Genomic DNA, 13,322 nt, shown 5'->3' with positions numbered 1-13,322 from the left:
ATACGTTACTTGAACACTCTTATTAATGCGGCTCATCTGCGGGGATCGGGGTCCTGGTGGGCCTCGGATAACTAGCGTTGCGCTCCAGGCGCTCCACAGGCCATATTAATAAATTGAAGAAGAAATCAATTACTAGCAAAGGAAAGAAAATGTGAGTGGAGCTGCGGAGATGGATGTCATGAGCTGATGGGTTTTTCTCGCGGGTTTTGCAGAGTGAGCGTCTCTCTTTCTGTGGAGGAATTCTCAGCATACAAATAAACGTCCGCGTTCATCTTTTTCACTGCTGAAGACGGGTGATTGTGTCTCTCGAGGAAGTGTTTTTCAGTTTCCTCGTCTTTTTCACGGTATTTCGAGGGTTTGATTGAATGAGGGTTTCGTCTCTGGCCTCACAGTTCAGGAAATACCTTATTAGAATTTAGAAATGTACTATTATATTGACGGGGATCCCATCACTCCAAGACAACTATGAAACATTTGGTTATCACTGCCTCCAAGGAGGTTCTGTTTTCATCTGCGATTGTTTGTTTGTTTGTTTGTCTGTTAGTTAGCAGCATTACACAAAAACTCCTGGTTGGATTACTATGAATCTTGATGGAAGGGGCTGAAATGGGCCAGGGAAGAATCCACTGAATTTTGGTGTGGTTTTCACTTGTGAGATTGGATGTTTTCACCAGGGAATTAGAATTCTGTCTCTTCTATGTGTATGGCGCCGCTTCTTCATCCTGATATATTTGTAATCTCTTTGGTTTCTTTTCAGTTTAGCGTCAACCCACGGACTCGTGGTGAATCCTCCGGAGGATCTCTGTGCTCTCATGTTGATTCGGACATTACCCAGAGTTTTTAGGAGGAAAACATTTGCGTTCTCACATGCAGCCCCTCTGGAGAATGTCAGGAGATTATCCGGAGTTCAGTGCACGTCTTAAAGGAGCTTTGGTCCGGGCTTGATTGAATTTAAGTGGACTGCTGGGCAGAGGTATGTGCGTTAGAATCTACTAAATCATACGCTCGTTGCTGTGGCGGGGGTTGACATTGATAGACTAATCCCGTGCAGAAGATAATGCAGTGCAGTGGAGGGTCGTGGTCTGTTTGTTTCTCCCATTATGAAGCACCATACATCTCCTGCAAACCCCCGGAGTTCTGCTGCACACGGAGGCAAGCGAGTCCCCGGCTGTTCCGCAACCGCACAGCTCAATGATCTGTGCTTCTGCCGCCGCAGCTCCCTTCCCCTCTACACCGCGGGCCTCTTTGGATGCGACGAGGATAAATGAGATCAGTCATGCTGATAGAGCCCGAGCTGCAGCAAACCCCAGAGAGATGCAGGAAAAAGCTGCGTCGTGGCACAGGAATCCACGTGGGAGGCTCTTCGCAAACAAGGGGAGTGGGACAAAACTCCTGCAGCACAAAAACAACAAAATCTCTGCCAAGATGTGTGGATAACGTGTCTTTATAGTAAATGTCTTTTGCGTGTGTCGTGGGATTAGTTCAACAAACTGCATGAAGATGGTGTGGTGCATTTAAATTTGAGTTCTTGAGCGTTTCCAAGATATCCCTCTTGTTCCATCTCTGGTGTGTGTGTGTGTGTGTGTGTGTGTGTGTGTGTGTGTGTGTGTGTGTGTGTGTGTGTGTGTGTGTGTGTGTGTGTGTGTTTTCATGCATACAGTAAACAGCTCCACTCTTTCCTCTGTGATATCAGGTATGGCATATTTCTCCCCCCCCCTTTGCTTCGCTTCTGAGTCACACCTCTTGGGAAGGATGTTGAATAGTTTCAATTTATCGTACGATTACATGTCAAAATTATTCACACGGCACTGAGAGAATCTTTCAAGCTCTGCCTCTGCAGGAGTGAAGTGGTAACCTCATCAGGAAAAAGGAAGAAGGAGAAAAAAACAAAACAATTCCATTACTTGCAGAGTATTGATCAGTGGAGAGGACTCGTGAGGATGGAGCGGCTTCCTGCATCATTCCCCTCCACACCGCGGCTCTCTGCTGTACCTTGATACTTCCTCACTCATCACCACCAGCTGAAATCCACCTCCATTTATATATTCATTCAGCTGCATTATATGGAAACAGTCGGATACGTCTCAGCTCGACTGTTTTGACTTTGAATCGTATCATGAATGGTTCACACACGGAATGAGCTGGATGCCACATAACCTTTTGATAGCACGTTGGCAGCATATTTTCTCAATGAGCTGGTGTTTAACAGTCTATTGATTAAAGTGGGATATGCTGATCATTTAAAGGCTCACTCCAGTAGCTAATTACACCCTGTTAAACTCTTCTTTGTTCCTCAAAATGACGCATTCAAAGTGTTTGTCATGAAAAGATTCCCCGTCATGGCCTTGAAATGCCTTAAATGTAACTCGCTTTTTGCCATTTAATATAAGTCAAGTTTCAATAATCATATCCGTCACTTGAACACGTGTATTTATTGCAGCATCCCTGTAAAAACCTTCATTCCTCAAACTCTGCTTCATTTTTGGCAGACTTTCTTTCTCTGGTTGTTTTGTTCCAGCACCAATAAAGACGATGTCTGAAGCGGATTCCTTCAACCACAACAGATCAACATTAAATAGATTTAATAACCAAAAAGTAAATAAAAACATATGCAGTGGATAGTATTGAAACATTATTCTCATTATATCTAAATAACAAAATGAAAGAAATAGACAATATTACAGCTCTACGTTCTCCATATAAACACATGTCAGCACTTGGTCTCCATCTGTTCTCACTGTGAAGTCTTGTGTACCTGCAGTAAATCTAAATGCTAATCCAGGAACAAGTGGTTTGAATCACCTCTCATGCTTCTGAAGAAAGGGCCAGTAGGGGGCAATCTCAACACACAGTATGTTCAAGTAGACTGTGACTCCCAATTATCAGTCTCTATTCCACATTTTTTATCAAGTGTTTTTTTTAAAGTTTACTTTCTTATTTACTCCATGAATAGACTATATTCAACGTTTTGATGAAGCTTAACAACAAATACCCATGTTAATGTGTGTTCAACTTTTCAAATTTAGGATGAGAAACTGGGAGCACTGCCTATGAATCCAATTCACGTATATTGGGTTGTTGATGTGTGGCCTCTCTCTGTCACAAACTGGGTGTCAGGTGCATTTTGAGAGCAGAATTATTTGTGTGTACCTGTTGTCAGAGGCCTACTGTGGAAATGCTGGGGTGTGTGTGTGTGTGTTTCTTCTTTGAAATGACAGGTTATGGAAATACTTGGGTACACACACATACTCTTACATATTACATCCCACTATGTTTTGAAAGGGAATTTGCAGCTGCTGCCAAAGATTCCACAGCCAGAGTGCGGATCAGCATTTATTCGGCAGTAATAAGCGCGGAATTCAGACTTTCCTGAAAAGCGGATTTTGAGTTGAAAGTTGTTATGCGCATTAACTCTGAGTGGCAACGTTAACAAGGCTTGTTGTTGGCTTGTTTACAGTGCTTCACGTATCAAGCAGTCTCTCCCCTCACTCAGAGATGCACACTCCCACACACACACACACACACGTGTAAATGCACAAACGCATGCAGATGTTCCCCCACATGCCCCCCCCCCCAAGATAAAGAAGTTTGGATTAAAAGAGAAAAACACTGACTGATGCCTTCACGACCGCCTCTCAATTTCACGTTCAAATCAATATTTCAAAAGCTTTATCATCAAATAGTTTCCAGCATAGGAGCTACTCGCTAAGGATCTTTAATGTAGAGAGAGGTAAATAGGATTTGGAATTCGCAAACCCGAGCTTTCATGCAGTCATTATACCGTGTAGAAGCAGAGGCTCTCTTTGTGTGACGGAAAACTCTAAGTCTGCAGTAAAAGCAGTTTTTTTTTTTTAGACAACAGAACAAGAATCTTTGACTTTATATCCCTCCTCAGTTACACATGTAAGCAGGCGTCTCTATGCCAAATGGAAATAGTACAGTAATTACATGTCTTCTCTGGAGAATAGTCCATTTATCAAACAGACTAATTTGAATGAGGAATCCAAGTCATGCAAGTGTAATTAAGCATTGTGTAGCCTCATGCATAATGCAGCATTTAGGTATTGACTAAATACCTGGTAAACAAATAGGGTGGGTGTGGAAGGGGATATGTTTGTCATACCAGGAGCAATCTGCCCAGTAAACACAGTCGGGCCCGTGTGTGTGGCAAAGGAATCTCATCTCCCACCCGCCACAAGCTGAACCTTGACCTTTGGCTGAGGAGGGGTTTTAGAGACAAAACAAAAAGAGGGCGAGGGTCTTTCTGGTCATGTCAGTGTGAGTGGCAGCTGCGGGTCACGGGGGGGGGGGGGGACGAGGCTGTCCCACGCATGGCCACACAGAAGTGACCGCCCGGCTGCCACCGCCGTTTCGAGCCTGGGAGAGTGACAGGAGGCGTACGTGCCACGGCAGGCTACGTCAAAGGGAGGGGGGGGGGGAGTATCTTCAAGTGTCGTACCTGTTTTGCTTATTTGACCTCCATTTTTTAAATTCGGCTAACCCAAATTACAGTAAAAAAGAATAAACATGTTCTAAACAACTGACTCGAGCTGCTTTCCAACATGCACTGAAGTCTGTAATTTGCTCTGGACATTTTCCACAACTTTTCCTGCCAGCCTCCTCGTAAAATGTCAGAGTGAGCCCATAGCTGTGTCTCAATTGAGGGAAAAGCAGACCGATTGCGTCTCAGTGACTTTCATTCCCAAAGAAAAGACTCCAACGGTTGGATCCTTCAACCCAACCTATCCCAGTATTCATTGTGCTTCAGTGACAAACCATTTTTTAAAAGAGGTAATGGTGGCGGCAAGCGATGAGTATCACGCTTCAACGCAACCCAGCGGCTAATGGTGCACATGTTAAAAAAAACAAGGTGCATTACAACTTTCTCTTCGTGTCCGATGTCGGCTTTGTTGCTAGGCAACGGCAATAAATGCGGGACATGCTGGCGACACCGATCACGGAAAGACCACGAAGATCGCCCTCCTTCCTAGCGCTTGGTAGACCGCATCCTTCGAAGGAGGCGAGCCCTGAATTTGGACACAGCTCATCAGGAAAATGTGCACAGCAGGAAATTTCACAGCGAGCGAGTGGGTGTGTAAATGACGTTTCTATGACAGAATTATCCAAAGATGGAAATGAGGTACCATACATGTAGACGCCAACAAAGATGTCAACTTGGAAAGACGATGACTATCGAGAGCTTTTGGCGATAAGGGCCAACGCTGGTGTTGATTTGCTGTAAAGAAAAATACTTGATATCCACAATGAAAAGTATACATCACGTCCTGCCTCCTGCATGAAGAGGCCAGCCTCACTATTTTCCTGTTGTGAATGAGTCTGACCCCGACAATCTCCTGCTGCGTTCTTTATAGATAAATGACAAATATAACTCTGCTCAAAGTGATGACATTCTCCAGACTACGTTTCTGTAAATGGCTTTAACTGATTCACAAGTGTTACCTCAGGAAACTATTGAGAGAGTTCCACTTCAGGCTGCAAATGGAATTCACTTCCCCTCCATTGTCTTGCAGTCTGGGCAGAAATCTCAGATCTCAGCCAAATGAAACCACAACGATCTGCCAGGCTTAACAACACTTAGAGTCAATGAGGAAAATTAGTTTTTTGTATTCTCATTTTAGCGAAGCGGCCCTTTAATTAGTCTGAGAGAAGACATGGAGTCCTGTTGTCACCATGAGCCTTTTGATAAAATCATCCAGCAGCTGGAGAAGAGATTTTTTTTTGTATTTGTGTCTTTGTGTTTTGCACTGATCACAAATCCGAACACTGTGCACCCACTCCCACAAAATATGGCACAGTGCTGTAACCACCTGTCAACAAAACTGTCTTTTATTCTGAAACACACCTGCTCATCACACCACTTGTACATTCAGAGGCACAAGAAAGAGGAATTTGTCGAGTGGCTGAGCACCAGGGGTTTGTCTCTTCCTCCTCGTCCCCCCCGTCGCCCACCACCCATCATCGGCTGACCCTCTCCTCTCCCTCCACCTCCTCCTCCATCCCTCTCCTGCCGCTGTCCCCACATCCCACCCTGATTATATCCCTACCTCACCACTCCTCCTCCTCCACCCTCCTTCCCTCTTCCCCCTTTTCCACCAGAGGAACAGATGGGGTTGAACCCGAGGGGGTGGAGAGTGAGTGTGGTGGGGGTCTTATACTTAACAGGGGGGAAGGGTGTCACACTTTGTGTCACATGCCAGAGTGTGTGTGCGCGTGTGTGTCCAGCTTATACTTCTAACCTTATTTTGGATCTTTCTTTGAACACATGTCCAAAAATACCTCAATCAAATTTATATTGGTCTTAAATTTGGAGAAATTTCCCAGAATTGATTATTGATTGGTTACTGAAACTTTGATCTTGGTTGCCTAAGCGATAAAAAAAACCATTCACTACAGAATACTGCAGAATGTGTTTGCACAACTTCCATTTTAGCCTCTTTTCTTTGGCTCCCAAAATATATTTCACATTGTATTTTTTATCCATGCACCCAGTGTTCGCTCACTCCATTATACATTTGTGAGCTTTTGTGCCCACATGCACTCAACCTTAGCTCCTGCAGCAATGCTTTACCAGCAGCTCCTCAGTCTAGATCTAAAATATGATCCTGGTTTATTTAAGACAACTGCGGAGACACTGTCAAAACTAAGAAAAGGGGGGGGGGGGGGTTTTCTTTGACTATAAAAAAACTTAGTTTTGGTTTTATAGCTAGACCAAAGAATAGCTGTGTTTATGATCTGGGTAAATGAGACTGTTCTATGAAGAAATACGACAGGAGTCATTGTTTCAGGAAATGGCCAGCAACGTCATTTCAAAATTCAAGAAACAATGACCTCTACTGGCGGCAGTAGTTATGACTTTTGTCCAATTGTAACGAAAGACGAAGTCCGACAACGGTAACGGTTAGTGGAAGTTTGCCACAAAAGTTTTGTTTCCTTTTTCCTTCTGACATGCAACATATGTTTCTTTGAACCATGACCACTATGATTCCCTCTGAAGTGATTGTTATTGTAACCGTGACAACAACGATCCCGTAACCTTAATTGAGTTGTAACTTTAACCCAAACCAACATGTTTCCTTAACCCTGACTGAGTCTAAATGTAATCAAACCTTCACATTATGAAACAGATTTATTTTTCCAGCAGTGGTTTGAGTTTGAAGCCACTGACAAATATTGGGTCGGGCCTCAGATCAGGAAATGCTAATGTTTTAACAACCTGTCTGATCATGTGACCGCTCCTCGGACTCGATGTTGGCATGTTCCCAGATCTGCAGCGGTACAGTAGCGTGGACGGGGCCGGTAAGTTGTCCTCGCTTTGTGCGAGGGCCTCGGCTCTCTCTGATCCGCCTGCACGAGCTCGCCACCCTTAACGAGGCCCCCCCGGCCCACACGGAGAATAGGCCGCCCTTTCACACTCACTCTGGACACAGTGAATGACGGCCGCCCTCACCCGAGGTATTCTCCTCCGAGGGAGCATTACAAAATTTTGACAGGTTTGCTCCACGGTAAAAATATGTAACACCTTCTCATGACAAATCCGTGCTTCAAATCCATTTCTTTATTCGTCACGTCAAGTGAGTAGTCAAATCTTGAACTAAAAATATATTTTCCATCCTTTCTATGCGTAGCGTATACACACATGTATTTTTACTAAACATACTGTACACATTACAGTTTCCTGTGCTCATGAAAGATGCATTTCCATTCAACGCAAACAGCAGGGTGGTTGTTTTTCGCAGCACCGCAGCTGAAAGCTATTTGAAAATAGATCTCCGACTTGTTCTTCTCCAAACAGCTGCCATTATTCATGAATGTCAGCCGAGGAATGCATTTCATATGTCAGTGTCAGGGAGATTATATTATGTTACAAACTCTGGCTGCTGTTGGTAACATTTTTTAATATACCAAACAGTGTATCAGTTAAATAAATATTGCATGCGCTTCACCTTGAAGGATGTGGTATGTATTCCAACCTATGCTCCGGGAAGTGCTGCGTGTCAGCCATGAGAGAATTATTTCTGCGGAGGAGAAGATCTCTCTTCCTTCTTAATGTTCATACATTCGATTTTGGAATACTCAATAGGCAGGATTCTTGCTGGGAGCTGGAGCCCAGCGCTTTGGCTCCCGCCCATGTAGGTCACACCTTATTATGGCAAATTTAAAAGTTCTTGCCACGACTCTCTGTTTAGAAAATGAGAAGGAGGTCCCCTGGGTGCGTGTGTGTCACGGATTTAAACGGTACCGTTTCACCTCCTTTCTGGAGCATTTTGTTTGATCTAAATGAGAATTCGGGGGAAAGTAGAGCAGCCCGAGAAGGAGCGCTGAAAAATCGAGAGTGACGTTGCCACCTCGCAGCCCTGAAATTGTGCGGAGTAGTTGTGCCAGCCTCTTTGTTTGGAGATTAATGTTGCGTCAGTCACATTCTTTGTACGAGGGACACTAGCCAAACTGCATGGTGAAATCTAGCTACATCAAAAACATCCATTCTGATGCGGAGGGAAAACAGGAGAGCCGCATTTGGAGAGAACCATAAATTTATCTGACATGCATGGGCTCCCGCTGTTCTGAGCTATTGATATTCTGCCAGTCAAAGCTTGCCATTTGTGGCATCATCAACCTCTGTGTTTTAACTTTGTATGTAGGGGGAACATTGCTGGGCTGTTTGTGCGGCTGTACACAAGCACCACCGAATTAGGAGGCCCCTCTTTCGCTCTCTTTTTTTTTTTTTTCTTTCTGCAGGCTTTGCTCAGGGGCATGACACATTTCTGAGGGGCTTTGGATCCCCTGGCCTGATAATTCCTTCAATTATTCAATGGTTGGCTGACACATGAAGTGGGGCCATGAATAAAGCAAATCTGTGGTCATACGAGCTCTGTCAACACAAACACACTATTAGTGCTCGTTTCCTTCGCTCGTCCGTGAAGACGCACCGCGCTATCCTGAAAATGCATGTGGAAGGGTTGACGATCGGACGGCGCTCTCGGGCTAGCTACCTGCACAGGAGGGAGGGGTGGGGGGGGGTGCAGAAAGGCCGCACTGAATCGCAGCCAAACGCTTGTAGGAGCGAGCTCATTGCTGCTTGTCAGGTCAGCTCTGGGGCCTTTCTTTCACTTCCTGCTTGGGCCTTTGTGACATTTTTTCAGCGCTCGCTCACGATGACTCTGTTGTACTAACCTGCATCAGATTATCGCTCTTTTCTTGTGGAGAGGCACCGCTCCGGCGACGAAAACCGTTACACCCACCCCCCCGATCTTCGCAACCTGAGACACCCTCATCCTTCTCTGACTTAGTGCAGTCAAGTGTAGGACAAAAGCCAAAGAAGGGGGGGGCGCCGTGCTCCGCCCTAATGAAGTTGTAGGTCTTGTTTCTCGCTGCGCTCTGTTGGAGAAACAAAGCTAATCATAGAGAGAGCGGCCCCAGACTGCTACAACAGAGGGACCAGGTGCTTGTTCTTTTTTTTCTTTTTTTCTCCTTCCTCCTCTTCTCTTCCTTTTTTTTTGCCAAGCACCTGCCTTTAACCATCTGCACCTGCTGTCTGTAATAAGACGAGGGTGCAGCACTCACAGCGCTCCCTGGATGCATGATGGGATTGCGCAACTGATTGTGACGGTGCCTCAGAGACACGCGGCGCGCCCACAACTCTTATCTCCTCCCGAGTCTCCATAAATCCTTCAGAAAGGTTGGAAAAGAACTTATCGCTGACCCTCTTTGTTGGCCGAGCAAGACCCCGAACGAGGAAATGTGTCACAACAGTGGTGCATTCTGCGTCTTACATGCACACTGAGATTAAACCGCCGCCGCGTGCAGACTAAACTGTCAGACAGCTTTAGGTCGGTGCTGCATTGTATTTTCGAGGACCCCGGCTCCTTTAGCTCCTGCCGTCACCCATTGTTGCATGATTTTAATCTCCTCGGCAACAGACTCCTAATGTATTCGGTTCACAGGAAGGTCAAGGACGAAGCCAAAGGCCCCGCCCTCTCTCTAAGCTTATGAGGGGGGGGGTTGCGAAACTGTCGATAACTTGGAGCTACCACACCCACTCCCCCGGGCACAAAGTGAAGTATGATATTTTTATTTGACTGTGGGGATCATTGAGTGTTTATAAAGATGGACTAAGTGTAGCCAAAATATGTGGGTCGACTCCTGGTGGCTGGCTGCAGTATAGGCCATAAATCCTGCCTCCACCTTGTTAGTAGATCAGACATGGACAGAACAAAAACAAATCTAAAATACACGTCAAATACAATTCTCTCAAAGGTTTTAATTAGTTATTTGATCTTATAAAAAACACGGTGAAACTTCACGATTGACACCTGCTTGTGTATCAATGGGACGGTGGCTTCAGGGTTCTATGGACTGAGTCTAGCATCTGGTCTTTACTTTACAATCTATGGCAGGGATCTGGTGGAATCAGTATTAGCGTCCTTCATTTAACCATGTCTGCGTTGAACCATCAACCCAAAACTGTGTTGAATCCTGTGATCAAAGTCCTCCTGGCTGAATTTAGTTTGGGGCAAAACGTTGACCTTTAAAATCCAAACCCTTCACCTATGAATACAAATCCAGATCCACTGGGAATTAACGATATAGTGTCTTCTGCTGAATACAACTGAAGATGAAACGACGTGCCACCCTGCACTTCACTCTCTCACTCCGCCGCCGTCGCTTTGATGTGGGAGGCAGAAAATCTGTGCACCTGTGGGGAGCATGAGAGGGTGACGGTGGCAGAGAGGGGACGGCGCGGGGGGTGGTTGTTGTGAGCGACGGCAAACTTCCTTGAGCATCCACCTTATCCTGCGACTGTCGCTGCCAGCGTTGCCGCGCCAGACTCTGCTCTCCCAGATAAACAAATGCTAGACAATTTTCTCTTTGTTAAACCTGCGTCGACCGCTGCATAATAATGAAGGCCGGTGCTGCCAGATCATGTGTCCAGCCAGTAATAATCCTCCTGTCTGAGAGGACAATGAGGAAAGAATGTAATGTATTCAAGACGGACAGGCCCTTCCGCTGCTCCGCTGTACATTCTTCCTTTCCTGGACTGTCTTGGCTTCGGCGTTAATGCGGCTCTTAAAACAAAGTAGTCCAGTCACTCCACACAATTATCCTTGAATGTATTCATAGCAAGATCTGGGACACAGCCCAGGGCACCATTCTTACCATTCTTTTTTATTTTGGCCCTGACTTATCATTCAACTGGCTCTGATATCACAACACTGAGCCTTTCACCCTGTTTGCTCGGGCTCAAAGGGAGACTGTTAAAATTCAATCGCAGCAGCGCAAGGAAAAAAAATCTCAGCGCCGCTTGACAAAACGCCAAATCTGTGCAGTCGTATGACACAGATCAGTCAGGGCTCCGTTAATGCCGTGCACAAGCAAGACCCACTTGCCGTAGAAACAATAATGCAACATTAGCTTATGCTGTAAAAAAGAAAATCCTCATCTGTGCTATTCTCTGTGGACTCTGCCTAATTATGCATGGAAGATGTCTGAAGGCTGTGTGTGTGGGGGGGGGGGGGGGGGGGAAGGCTGGCTAGTTGTGGACTCGATGTGGCTCGAGTGCACCGCTGAAGGCGGCCAGAGACTTTGGTACCTGGCGTCTGGATCTCCCCCGGTCGAGATTAAAGTTACTCTCAGAAGATCATGCATCATTACAGCTGAAAATTTGGTCAGATCACAGGGTTACTGTGGTAATGAGGAGAGGACGACCAGGTAAACTGCCGCAGCGAGACGCGGATTCAGACCTGGTGCGTATTTACCTTACAGGGCTGGTACAAGGGCCACGTCTCATATTCTGCAGGGTAACACCCTTCCAGAGGTCATATCCAATTAAAAAAAAAAAGAAGGAAAAAAAAAGATGAATGTTGGATTCTCCTCAAAGAGGCGATCGCCAGCCCTGTGTTAAAATGCAAAGACTTAAAGACTATTTGATCATTTGGAATTCAAACAGCCCCCCGCAACCACCCCCACGTACATATGTAATATCATCTTTGACAAATATGTATGTTCTGGGACCGGGAGGAGAGCAGATGCGTGTCTTTTCCTGTTGCATAGCAGCCATTCAACACTGTATAACCAGGGTAAGGAATGTGATCTGGGCCAATGGATTTGAATTGGGTTTGTTTACAGACTGCGCCTTTAATCCTCTCAGCTTATACACGAAATGTTTCAGCAATAAAGTTAATTAAATACTGGCTACTTATAGATTATACACTGATGGAAGAAGCAGTGGTCAGATCCTCTACTTAAAGCTGCACTGATCAATGTGTCTGTATATCAGCAATGGGTCACATGACTGATGTGTACTGTGAAAGGCCTTAGGGCTCATTTATCCTCAACGTTAGACACAGAAACGGTCAGTCTTATTTCCATACTCAATTTGTTTGTATTTGTGCAAGTGAGGAAGAAATGTCAACAATGGCGGAACTTTTTGAGGAGAGACTTTAAGAGTTAGTCAGAAACTACAAGCATCAATATGATGTTACTCCGTCCAGGACAATTATCGCCGTCATGTTTGTTGTTGTTAGAAAGTCTTGATTCTCCTCTCCCCCCTAGTGGATGCGTAAAGGACGCATAGAAGTGTGTGGCGGTTACATCGTTAAAAACGGACTAATCTCTTTTCACACATAAAGGCTGCATTAATGAGCCTGTAGTCCTGATGACGAACTCACTGACATTGATCACCAGACCGTAGGAAAATGACCCTCATCGCCACATTTTGAAGAAGGGCTGAACAATCCTATATGATGCCCTCACGCTGTTCAGTGAGTTTTTGTTGTTTCTGTCTCGCTGTAGAAACAATCTGCCAAGATTCAGAACTAATAGATTTTAAAAAGTCATTTATCTCTGGTGCCATCGACATTTTAATGACTCATTGTAATGTATAAGCATTTGTTGATGTATTTATTGTAATTATGTGGTTTGTGTGTAACTGCTGGATATGGAACTAATTGCCCCTCAGGGATAATACAGACACCTTGAACCTTGGTTTGAGACTCTGCCAGGTGACGCCAAATGAACGCTGGTCTCGCCCTGGATGTGTAAATTGACTTAAAAGCTCAAAAAATGGGAACAAATGGGCACTGATGCAACAAAACAACATAAAACGTATGAATAAGAGGAAATCCACTCGTAGTCTAATTAAAGAATTTATTTTCCAGTGACGTTTCAAACCCCGGACTCTTATTCAGATTTCTGATAAAGAACAGAGGCGCCATCTTAAATAGCCACAATACATTTTCATCAAATCAATTGATGCCTCAGCAACACAGATACTATCCACATCATGATAGATATCATCTTGAATA

The sequence above is a fragment of the Hippoglossus hippoglossus genome, chromosome 19, assembly GCF_009819705.1.
Source record: "Hippoglossus hippoglossus isolate fHipHip1 chromosome 19, fHipHip1.pri, whole genome shotgun sequence".
NCBI classification, from domain to species: domain Eukaryota; kingdom Metazoa; phylum Chordata; class Actinopteri; order Pleuronectiformes; family Pleuronectidae; genus Hippoglossus; species Hippoglossus hippoglossus.
The sequence above is the reverse complement of the archived record's forward strand: the minus strand, read 5'-3'. Positions refer to the sequence as shown.